The sequence below is a fragment of the Camelus dromedarius genome, chromosome 3 (assembly GCF_036321535.1).
Source record: "Camelus dromedarius isolate mCamDro1 chromosome 3, mCamDro1.pat, whole genome shotgun sequence".
NCBI lineage: Eukaryota > Metazoa > Chordata > Mammalia > Artiodactyla > Camelidae > Camelus > Camelus dromedarius.
The window spans coordinates 99727481-99737484 of NC_087438.1; the positions used below are offsets into that span (position 1 = coordinate 99727481).

The 10004-nt window shown below is 47.1% G+C and overlaps 1 long non-coding RNA gene across 1 annotated transcript; it reads left to right on the forward strand.

Annotated features, from left to right (window-relative positions):
- The first annotated feature begins 709 nt into the window (after positions 1 to 709).
- Positions 710 to 9096, forward strand: LOC135321016 (uncharacterized). Its single transcript, XR_010380390.1, has 3 exons — positions 710 to 2483; positions 7508 to 7648; positions 8348 to 9096. It is a non-coding gene; the product is annotated as an uncharacterized LOC135321016 (long non-coding RNA).
- The last annotated feature ends 908 nt before the right edge of the window (positions 9097 to 10004 follow it).

Sequence of the window (10004 nt, forward strand, 5' to 3'; positions counted from 1 at the left end):
GTCCCAAATCACACAGAACGAGCACGAGGCGAATTCAGACCCGGACTCCTGGGCTCACCCCCGTAGGTGCTGTGCCGTGAAGTCTAGCCACACAACTCTGCAAGGCCTCCCAACTGTCATTACAGGGCAGGTTTTAAAAATATTCCTTTAAGGACCTGACAAGTAATAAGTATGACGGAGACTTTGTAGCATGCATTGGGTAATGCAGTGATGAACACACTGTGTTGGCAATGGGCAGAAGACGTCCACAGACGTGAACATCAGGGAACAGTGCAAAGTGTGAACTCTTTCTGTAAGGAAAGTACAAGCCAAGGAAGGCCTGTTGGAGTTAAGAGGCTGTAGAAATGGCTTAACCTGGAGTGGGGAGACAGTCAGGTGTGCAGGACCCCTGGGGGTAAAACACTGTGGTGCCTCCTCTGAGACTGCGCCGTGTGGCAGGGACCTGCTAGGTGCGAGGGGTGGTGCTTACGGTCGAGGGTGGTCTGACAGACATGATCAGATGACCACATACATTTAGGTGGGAGAGGCTAAATTTGAAAGGAACGTGGTGCCATGAGAGTATCTGAAAGAGGCTAGACTAGCTCTGGATAGGGCAGGAGTTAGGGGAAGTTCTCCTGAGGAAATGGAGACTGACTTGAGGGCTGTGGGATGAGGAGGCATTAGTTAGGTGAGAGGAGTGTGTGTGTGTGTACACGTGTATATGTATTTGTGTGCATGGTGTGGGGGTTGAGGGGATGAGGCCGTTTGAAGCAAAGAACCGGTATGTGCAAATGTCCTGCGGTTAAAGAGAGCAAAGGGCACACAAGGCCCTAGAGGAAGCTGTGAGCCTGGAAGGCAGAGTGAGGGTGGAGCAGGGGCCAAGCCTGCAGAGCCTTGTGGGCCATGGTAAGGATTTTACTCTTTACTGGCAGAGCAGTAAACATCATTAAGGGGTTTGAGGAAGATGGGTGACATCATCTGATTGGAGTTTTCTTAAAGATCCCTCTGGCTGCAGTGTTGAGAGTGGATTGAAAGGAGCCAGGTTAGATTTGGAGTCACTGAGGCAGTTCAGATGAAGACCATGTAGCACAGAGGCCCAAAGCATATTTTCTTTCTTTCTCTTTCACTGAAAGATTTTGCTCTTTTAAAAGCCAAAAAAAAAAAAAAAAAAAAAAAAAAAAAATCCAGCGGAGTCCTACCCCCAGCCGGTTGGTTCCGTGCCTCCTCCTCACTTCTGGTGGTTGCCGACAATACTTAGCATTCCTTGGCTTGTAGACTCATCACTCCAGTCTCTGCCTCTGTCTTCACAAAGCTTTCTTCTCTCCCTGTGTTTATGTCTCTGTGTCTCTCCTGTGTAAGGAAACCTGTCGTTGGATTTAGGGTCCGCCTTCATCCAGTCTGACCGCACCTTTATTTAACTGATCACATCTGCAAAGACCCTGTTTCCTAATGGTCACATTCTGAGGATCCAGGAAGATGAGAATTTATGGGGACACCATTCAGCCCAGGAAATGGATCATCCTGACAATGGATCAGGGTATTGTTTATGAGCTTAATTTCAATCAGAAGAGATATGCTAAAAAAACTCTTCCAGAAAAGCATTCTGGAGTCAAAACCATGGCCTAGAGCTGAGAGCAGCTTCTCTCTTTACACAGACTGGTACCCGCTGGTTGTCACTGGCCTGCTTCGGTCATTTATATTATTTGGCTGGCTTTCATAGATGTTTGAGCTTGCAACGTCTGATTTAGAGTCAAAAGTGAACAATGTCACGATGTGGAAAGACCAGGAGGCTGCTGGGCGGTGGTGGTGTGTGACAAGGGCACCCAATTCCGTAAACATCGCTGAATAAATGAGTGGCTCTGTTGGAAGAATGCAGCAGGGCTGTTTTGGTGACTTCCTCTCTGCAAGACCACAGATGATGCCTGTTAGGTCCTTATGCAGCAGCCATTACCTTGGAAACAGGCCATCCTGACAGCGTGTCAAGGAAGTTGTTAGAAGGAATTATTTCAGCCAGAAGAGATCTCTGCAAAGCAATCTGTTCCAGCCTACTGTGTCGTGGAGCTGTCCCCACGTCCCTGATCTTTTGCTGGAAATGCAGCGGCAACCAGCATGAAGCCTACACCTGTCATGAGCTAATGTGTGAGTCCTGCCAAGGTCTGCGCTTGGGCTCCATTCACAGAGGAGAAGAGACCTTCCAGGGAAGTGTGTTAATGTTTAACCCTTGATGCGCAAACTCTTTCTCCCCGAGAAACGTGCCCTTGCCAAACCACTCTCAGGCACTTTTTTGGTTTAGGAGGCAGACCGGAGAAAGGCAAGTTTATAGAAACTGACCTTCAAGTGCAAGGTCCATAGGCCTTTTTAAAAAAGAGTCTAGGAAGAATGAAGCGGAGGCTCGGCCCGGAGACGTGGTGTAAAGCTGAGATGAGAACCAAACCTCGTCAGGGTCAGATGTGTCCTTTCTCTCCGGCTGCAGCCAGAGCAGAACCTGGATGCCTGGGTGGGAGGTCAGCAGATCCCAAACTGCAAAATAATGATCTGCTGTTTCTGTGGATAGTATGGGGAGAGGGCCAGTTTTCAGATGGGGAAATCTGTGTTTCATTATGTTTTCTTCCTACTATGAGAGGTGGGTCGGGGGGAGATAGGTGGGGAATACCCCTCCCCACTCCTAGCCTTTATGGACCTGGGAATGCTCCCCCTCAGATCAGGAGGTGGAGTAAATGTGGTACCGCGGCCAATGGTCGTATTAATATTTCTGGAGGAAGAGCTGAGTGCCTGGATGGATGGTTCCTGGGAGGGCTGAGGCTCAGGGTCAGAGTTTGAATAGCAGAGCTCACGTGTCTGGGGAACCTCAGTGGAAAAGAGCTTGGACTTAGGAGATACGTCCCAGGGAGAGTTAGGGAACGAAGAAACTGGAGTCGGAGGCCCTGTGCTGCAGGAAGAGACGAGTTTACGGAACATGGCTTTGTACACAGTAGGCCCTCAGGAAGTACTTGTCGTGAGGGAGAAATGACAAGGGCAGTCTCCTGGGGCGGAGGGGAGATACTTTGTTTCTTTTAGGTGTTTTCAAGGGGAGGGTTTCCCATTGCTAGAAAAGACCTATCTGATTTATGTAAACATTTTAATATTATTTTTAATTATGTAAGTAGTGTATAAATACATTGTTCTCATAAACAAAGTCAGAAAATGTCAGGTAAGACTGAAGTTTCCTTTAACCACTAGCCCCAATCCAAGGGCTCTTCCCCCATATTATAGAGGACCCAAAGTTTTTCAGATTGGTTTGTAGCCTCGCAGGTCTTGATATGCCTTCATGAGTGTGTGTGTGTGTGTGTGTGTGTGTGAGAGAGAGAGAGAGAGAGAGAGATAGAGAGAGAGAGACTCTGTAAATCATGTGACTTTGCTTATGATATGTAAATCATATGGTAGGAATTACTCTGCCGCCTGCTTTTGTTACTCAGCAAGAAGTCCTGGAGCTTCTCCACGTCAGTCTCTACGGATCTGCCTCGCTCTTTCTCCGTCGTGGGCTAAGCCATGGTTTAATGATCCATCCTCCCTTTTTGATAGACATTTAGGCTGCTTTCAACTTTACACTGTCACCATACCTGCCTCTGTGGCAAGTATGTGGATTTACTTTGATTAATTACGCATCTGGAGTATGGCTGGCATCCTGAGGTGGTTGGCTCCCCTTAGTAAAATAGTTTGTAAACTTTGACAGTTGACTGTGTACGCTACCATAAATGGAGTTTATAAGGGAGGGATCAGGCAGCATAATTGACAAGAAAATGATGGATACCCTAAGGCTAGGGTCTTTGGAGACAAATAATTTACCCCAGGCAGTGTCAGCAGAAAGGTCCTAGAGTCTGGGGGAACCATGTGTCATTACAGGAACTCTTGAGGGGTCTGGAACATAGACTCTGTGTGAGCAAACCAAAGAAGAAACTCTGTGGTCTTGAGAGGCACAGTTCTCAGTCCCTGCTACCTTGGGACAGACTTCCTTCTAGCCCATATCTGACCCTTCATCCTCCAAAGAAAGCCATTGTTCTCTGGAAGACACGTGCGAAGTATGTTTGCTTGCATATGTTATGTGTATCTGTATTTGTATTGTGTACGTGTGTGTGCGTGCACAGCACCCTGCAAACTCAAATCTCCCTGTTTGTAGTCGACACCTGTGGTTGTGCGGGATGTCCTGTACCTACGTGGGGAAGATTTCTGATGGTGTTTGCCTCTGTCATGTGGTTTGGGATTGGCTTTCCATTCCATCTGAGCTGAAGTTGGAGCCTCCGTCAGTGGGCTCTCACCCACCCGCTCTGGTGGGCAGCAAGAGCATTTTACATACAGAAGGATTCAGGTCTCTTTGGTGATCCCTTGTCAGTCTAAAGCATTGTTTTTCTCTGTACTGTCCACCAAATTGCCTTAACCACTTTGGCGCCATATGCTGCCCAACTTTAGATCTGCAAATCATTTGTGAACCAACTTAATAATCACATCACTTACATCCTCATAATCTTCAGAGCATTCTGTAAGGTGTGTCATCGCTGTAGGTAACAGATAGGTCTGTTACCATTTCTTACCATTTCTGTGTATTCCAGGCTGCACACTCCTGATCCAGGAGCCTGGTGCTGAAGAAACAGGGTAGAGAGGTTATTGGCAACAGGAATATTTTCCTTTCACTGGACCTTTAGAAAGACTAGGATAAGTGCAGGTCTGGCTTTCTTTTCTTTTCTTTTTTTTTAAACTATGAATGAACTCTTCTATGACCACTTCTAGATTCTTTATAAAGTCCTCAAAGATGACACCAGAGGACATGTTAATATCAGTTTTTCTGTCTTTAGTCACTTTGGAACACTTCTCTTAGGCATCTCAGTTTACTGAAACCGAACTTGGAGTTTGTTCCAGGGGATTCCTTTAACACACCTCTTGTATTTTATTTTGTCTTTCGTATTCCGGGCCAGGCCCAGGAACCTTCAAAGAGAAGTCTTCCAAGCATTGTGTCACTAATGAAATCAATGGTTTCTTACCTGCCCCCCTTTTTTTCCTTGATTCAAGGAATCTATGTACTCATAAATTTCTTGCCATATATACTGAAATCTTCTCAAATTATAATAAAAATTTTTATACTACTGAATCGGTTTGACTTAGCTTTAGTGCACAGGCTTTGGAGTTCAAGATGTGACTGAGTCTTGGCGCCATCACTTGCCAGCTGTGACCTGGATTGTCATTTCGAACTTTTGAGCTTGAGATTTTTCACCTGGAAATGCTGGTAATGTTCATCCACGTTGCAGGTGTATTGTGAGAATTAACGAGGCAATAGGTACGAAACATAATGCCAGGCACATAGTAAGAGCTCAGAAATGAGGATGAGGATGATGAAAATAGCATGATTGAGGATTTCGGAAAAGTCACCAGTCTAGAAGCTGAAAGAGGAGGTTGAGAGCTGGGGGCAGTATGGGGGTAGGGAGACAATTGCTGCTTTTCTCCCTTCCCCAGTTTTGCGTAACTCTGCCCTCTTTACTTGCCCGCTAGTAATGAGCCACAAACTTGTCCTTCTGATGCCTTTAGATGGTTTCCTAGAAAAGCTTCAAGGCCAAGACCGACCCTAAACAAGATTTTCTAAAAACTGAGGATTCCCTTTATTAATTGGGTGGAATATCCATCACACTCCTAACCCTCCCCTTGTTCTTGCTAAGAAACTGCCCATCCTGTTTTTAAGGGAGCTTCCTGGGTCTGCTTCAACAGAACAGATCTGAGAGTCCACCCGTTGGCCAGTCACTGAAGGCTGGTATTGACAGCAGATCAGAGGCAGCTGAGGCAGTTAAATACGGTCACAGAACTCAAGACCTCTGAAGTCTCTAATGTAGCCTGAGATGCTAAAAATGCAGAGTCTCAGTCTTCAGAGGGTTTCCTTATTAGGTGTATCAGCTGCTGAGGGTTTTCTGAGAAATCACTTTATATAAATCAGGAGAATGGAAAGAGGCTGAAAAATGTCTTCCTAAAAAAGGCATTTCTCTAGCCCACCCCACACTGGTCCAAATATTTGGCAACTGCCAGAGTCCACATGATCTGTTGCTAGAATTTAGGCCAACCTGATGTGGTCGATAGCGGTATTGAGGTTGAGTGATTTCCTTTTTTTTTTTTTTTTTTGTTCCCATTTTCATCTTGGTCGACCACCTGAAAACTCATGGGAACTACTGTGCGAGGCTAGTGGTTTTCAAGCTTTTTGAGTTGTTTGTTAATTTTCTTGATCTGACACCCTGCTGTCTAGGCAGGGCCTGGAGGTAGTGGAACAGACAAATGGGAGCACGGCTGTAGAGCAGAGTTTGAAAACCACTATAGTAGGGCATTTTATCCAAACTCCAAATGGGCAGAAACGCGATAGCATTTGACTGGAGGAACCAGTGGATTCCTTCCCAAGGCAGGTTTGCTATACAGCTCAGCTCATGGCGTGCCCAGCTTCCCACCTCACAGGAAATAAGTTGTTTCTTACCAAGCAGTGGAATTTTTTAATAGTTATCAGGCAGGGTTTCCTTCTGGTCCATTCCTCTCTTGTTTAAGTTGGATCAGCAGAGCTGAAACCACATTGCTGCCACCTCCTGAACCCGCCACGGTGTGCACTGCCTGCTGGCTTTCTTTGTCTGAGAGGAAACCAATATTCCCCACAAGCATGCTTTATGATTGACATGGAATTCTTGGAGCTCTTTCCCCCTGAATATTTGTAGAACTGAACTTCATGCAGGACTTGGACGAGGAGTTGGTTGCTTTCTCATTTGAAAGCTTCTGGTGGTTGAAAAGATGCAGGGAAGGAGGGCAAGCGAAGGGCAGTATTGTGGGTAAGAGGGACGGAGACCATGAACCCGGAAAGGACGGGGACAGGATCCCAAACTCACGCCAAGATGGAGATCAACTGGGAATCTCAGGACTGAGTTCCTCTGCAGAGACGGAAATTGCTTCTTAGCTCCCCAGGGCTCTGATAAAGTGTATCAGTGTCTCTTCCCAACACGGCAGAATATCTGGTCTGTGTTCCCTGAAGCAAGATATTGGGATCACTGTAGGGCCAAAATGTAATTCAGAGCCGCTGTGTTTCCTTTCTCACGGGACATGTTGGTATAATGAGAAGAGAGGGTGGACATCACTGTCTCATGACCACCTGCATAGTCACTTCCCTGCAGCTTTCTCTGCCGTGGTCTTCTTGCCACCTGTGAGTGGAGAGCACAGGCTCAGAGAGACTCCTGCCCATGTGTGACAAGTCCCTGGCCTCCACCGAGGGAGGGGCTCTCCTGCCACCAGCAAACTCACACATTCAGATGGTAATGCCCTTGGCATGGACCTAAGTGGGTTTTTTTTTTCTTCACATCGTGTGAAGGTGGGACGTCACAATTAAAGAACTAAGTAAGGGTGATGTAGGGAGCACAGAATTATTGATAAACTGGATAAATGTCATTTTGTGTACGCATTTTTTTTCCCACAGTAAATTGCCCAGGAAAGTGACTAGGACTTGCTTGTGATTGTTAAGTGTGTGTTTTCGTTTCCTCAGATTCATTTATATTTTTGAAGTACTGCGTTTCACACAGGGGAGCCAAACTCACCTTCTCCTGGCCCGGCAGGAGCTTTTCGAGTCGCGTTATAGGAACGTGTGTCCATTGGTGCCTGTTTCCTGGCTGCAGCCGTTTTCAGGGTGAGCTCTGTGTTTTCGGTACCTCGAGCATGCAACACCGTGCCTCACGTGAAGGTTGTCACGGAGGGAGGGTGGGAGGCAGGGAAGAAAGAAGAAAGGCTGGATGAGATTGGAGGGGAACGAGAAGGAAGGGTTCCATAGACAGCATGTGATACAAGAGCCGTTTGTCAAACTTGGGGGGGCTGTGGAACCCCCAGCAGAGGTACTCTGCAAATGGGGATCCCTGGTCCCCGCACCCGAAAACTTGCAGTTCAGCCGTGCATATAATCCCCAAGCCCCCTGGTGACTTGGATGCAGGTCGGCCACTGGCCTCACACCGAGTAACATTGTGACAGAAACTGAATGTAACTAGTCAGTTTCACCTTGTAGATCATGACAGTGGGCGGGTCAGCCGCTGGAAATGTCTTCCAGAGCTGCAGCCCTTGCTCTGGATGGGGAGGGAGAGGCATTTATAGAGTTACGCGGCCGGCCGGAGAGGGGACAGGCTGATTTACCGTTCCTGCTTCCAGAGGGATTTAAGGATGTAGTAATCACTGAAAGGTCAGCGTCTTTTATCCCCCAGGTAAACTTATCACTGCACACCTGACAATTTCCTTTTCCTGAGGCTCTTGGCTTTCCTTGAGGTTCAAGCCAGTCACATTATGTGACTTTGTTCAGGGAACAAGAAAATGTAGTCTGTCATAAATTTAAACTTCGCAGAAGTCTCCGTGGCTGGAGGGAGTTTGGCCGCTTCCTCAAGATGGAGATGTTATGTAAGCGTGCTGCCGCCGGTTGCTCGGTGCCCCGGCTCTCCTACGGCACTTGTATTTCCTGCAAAGTGGAACCTGCCACTGACTAACAGGATTCTTTGCCAGACGTTTTGATCCCTCGTCTGACCTCACTCTGCCCTCACTTCCCCACGTCAGATTGTACGGGGGCCCCAGTGCCCTGTCAGCCTCTGAGGCCACATGAGGTGGCGTTTACCTTGTGCTGCATCAAGCTTTGTAAAGGTTTTTGTGAAAATAAAGAACTCCCCATCAGCTAAGTCACTTGTGTGCTGAACTGCCTTCCGTGTACTGGCCTTTGGCAGACACAAAAGATCTTTCACCCCCGCGCCATCCTCGGCTCCTGGACTGAAGCGAATGTCTGTTGCTTTTGGCTTTTACGTTCGTGGCTGGTCGAGAAGTCAGCAGGAGGCTCCAAATCAGCCCTGTCTTTGGTACAAATAGGAAACTGAAACGACTCCTGGGCAGCTGTGTTTGGAGACCTCCTCTGCTTTTGTCATCCTGTGATCCAGTGGTCCTGTCCTAGTGGCCTCTGACTTGGAAAGGTTTCATTCAGGATGCCGGCCATGGGATGTGTGGCTGGAGGAAGTCTGTGTTGATTATCTTCTTGGAGAGGCCAGATGGCAGTGGACTCTAGAGTTCTGAGTCCCGCTTTGCTCAAAGGTGCCTGAGGAATCGCAGCCTACTGACAGCTTGAAGTATGGCGCACTGGGTAATTGGCTTCCTCATTTAGTAATTTGTCTGTGTTCTTTCCTCTTCCCCTGCTTCCTCTCTTCTTGTAAACTGATAGCCTCCTGCCTCTTCAGTAGACTGATAGAGAGTCCCCTGAGCAACCGCGGAAGGGAGGGGGCGGCCAGAGCCCCAGGTGGAGGGTCATTTGGAAACTGACACACAAAAATCACCATCTTTCTTCCGGGTGTTCCCTCTGGCTACCCATCTTGATTTTTGTCTCTCTTTTATTTTCTCCTTACCTTCTTCGATCACTGTCTCCCTTGCCACTTTACTCTCATATTTTTCTTTCCCTTTTCTGGCTGGACTTCCCTATTTTTCTCTGTTTTCTATCCTTCCCTCTTTCTTTCCTTCTTTGATTCCCCTCATTCTTGGCTTTCTTTGCTTTTGCAATCAATCTAGTTAAATTCAGTTCAGAAAAGGAAATTGCACCACATTTATGCAGGCTAACCTACCTTTTTCTTTCTTTCTTTTTTCCTCCAAGGGAAAAAAAAAATGTAAAAACACATTTCCGGCCCTTTCTGGCACCTTCATCCTCTCAAATATGTTTGTCTTTAGGTGTCGGAAGTCCCAGAACACAACATCTCTGCTTCATTGAAAGTGCAGATGCACCACTCGGAGCTTTTACCTCTGGACCTGAGGAATGATGTCTGGTTTCACTTAATAAGTCATTTTGTTCTCCAGGTGGAATTTAGATCATTTCAGTGCAAACTGAGGAACAAAGCTGACCCTGGTGCTGGAAGAGTTAATTCAAAGGTCGTAGCTTGTCTGTAACCTTGAGGGGCAGTATAGATGTTAACCACCTCTTCAAGCTGTTTTCCCTGCAGGTTAGGCCATCCTGATGTCAGAGAAGGGGCCCAGCC